Genomic DNA, 2,500 nt, shown 5'->3' with positions numbered 1-2,500 from the left:
CTGATTCTCAGCTTAATTTGTTGGACAATAACTTACAGTCTATTAAATTTCTTATTCATGTCCGAGATATTAATCTCTGGCACCACCGTTCAATTAGTTCGTTATGCATGTTGGATAAGATTTTTCATAATTCTAACCACCTGTTAGATTTAGATCTTCCCATCCTATTCGTAATACTATGTGTGCAGTGAATTCTAATGGTCAGTCCTTCTCCATCATGAGGCTCAATACTACATAGTAGTCTAGAAGTTTTATTCCAGCTTTGACGAAGTTGTGGAATGATCATCCTAATCGGGTAGTTGAATCAATAGAACTTCAAAAGTTGAACAGGCTTGTATAAGTCCTTTTATAGTTTATAAAGCAAATACCTGTTTTAATGTTGTTAATGTTTTTAAAATACTTTATTTTAATTTTCATTACTTCTTATAAAGTTTATTTATTTCCTTATTTCCTTCCCTCACTGGGCTATTTTTTCCTGTGGGAGCCCTTGGGCTTATAGCAGCTTGCTTTTCCAACTAGGTTTGCAGCTTAGCAAATAATAATAATAATAATAATAATAATAATAATAATATATGTGTATACATATATATATATATATATAAATATATATGTTTACACACATATGTATATATATATATATATATATGTATATATATATATATATATATACCTATATATATGTATGTATACATATATATAAATATATATATATATATATATATATACAGTATATATATGTATGCATAAATGCATATACATGTATATATATAAATATATATATATATATATATATACATGAACTTCTTCAAAATTGTAGATTCGTATGAATGTCATATGATAAGGATATTTTTAATTATTTAGTTAGTTTTATCAACCAACCATAAAAAATATACCAAAGTGTATCAAATGCATTAATTCCAGAATTTTTCTAGAAAATATTTGAAATTTATTTGAATCAAGCATTCATTAAATGAGGCTCAGTATTACCAGTATATTGGGCCTACAGCGACAGGAAAAGACTTCAATTTTGACGAACGTTTGAAGTGAGCTGTTTGTGAAACAGACTAAAAACCATTAATAGATTTTAATAGGATTAAATTTTTGTGTGAATCCTTGTTACTAAAGATTAGCCATGATATGGTTGATAAGAGAAGATCCCGTGAACAGATTCCGATCATATCCACATCTTTCCTTCAATGAAAAGTCAAAAGAAACTATTGTAAACAAAAGATTAACCGAAGGAAATAAAGAGGAAAGTCAGAGGTCAGTTCTTATTTTGGAACAATTGTTCAATTTCATGTGTTTACAAGTCTTGCTTTGATTGTTGACTCATAAAAACATATACTGTAGTCAAGGAAATTATTCATTTCATCTCTTTTTTCGGAACTTGTTTTATGGTATCAAAAACAGCTTGTATTTATAGATATGAATTGATAAGTTACTGGAATGGATTTGCATTTGGTATAAACATTTGCGTCAAACACCAATTTTTTTTTTTTTTTTGTGAAGAGAATGGTTTATAGAAGCGGTATTCCATTTGAACACAATGTTTCTTTAAGGGTAAAATATACAATTCACTTTATAGTATATATATATATATATATATGTATATATATATATATATATATATATATATATATATAAACTATATGTTTACATATATATACACACACATATTCAGCTACTTCGTTATAGTAAAATTACATTAAGAAAATATGAAGTTACCATAAAATAATATTGTATTACGATATCATACAGCCGATGAAAGCTTACATGGATAAGTAACATTTAAGTGCCTTTTGGTAAAAGTGAGAGAGAGATTTCAAATTTGCCATTACTTCATCTACAATGGAATACTTAGTAAATCCTTAGAGTCCTGTCGTCTAACAAAAGAGAGCCTTCTGATCATTTTCTCAGGTCCCGAAAGACTTTCAACGGAACTGAATCGCGTTTTATTGAGAAGTAAAATCTATGCAATTTGACAACATGTTATCGGCCGTCTCCTCAACCTCCGAACAATCCCACTTTCAACCTTTCAAAATCAGGCAAAATCGCCGTTTCGGGTTTGTAAGAGTTTTAGCTATTTATAAGAATGCGCATTTTATATTCTATATTTCATGCATATGACTTTAGATTAAAGTTAATATAACTATTTTATTTTACGTTTACGTTTATAATATGTATGTACCTATATTGTTTTGAAAGCATTTCACTTTTTACCAAATTCTATTCTAAAATAATGATTTAATAATTTACAGAAATAATGTACCTACAACCCTAGTCTGAAAATTATAAATAATGAAATCATTAAATAATTATAACGATAAAATCAAAGTGAACCAGAATATGACATTACGAATAAGTTCATTGATATATATATATATATATATATGTGTGTATATATATACATACATATATATATATATATATATGTATATATATATATATATATATATATATTATCGGTGATATTCTTGTATTGAGTTTAAAGCTGAGAACC

This window comes from Palaemon carinicauda, chromosome 13 (genome assembly GCF_036898095.1).
Source record: "Palaemon carinicauda isolate YSFRI2023 chromosome 13, ASM3689809v2, whole genome shotgun sequence".
Classification (NCBI taxonomy): domain Eukaryota; kingdom Metazoa; phylum Arthropoda; class Malacostraca; order Decapoda; family Palaemonidae; genus Palaemon; species Palaemon carinicauda.
The sequence above is the reverse complement of the archived record's forward strand: the minus strand, read 5'-3'. Positions refer to the sequence as shown.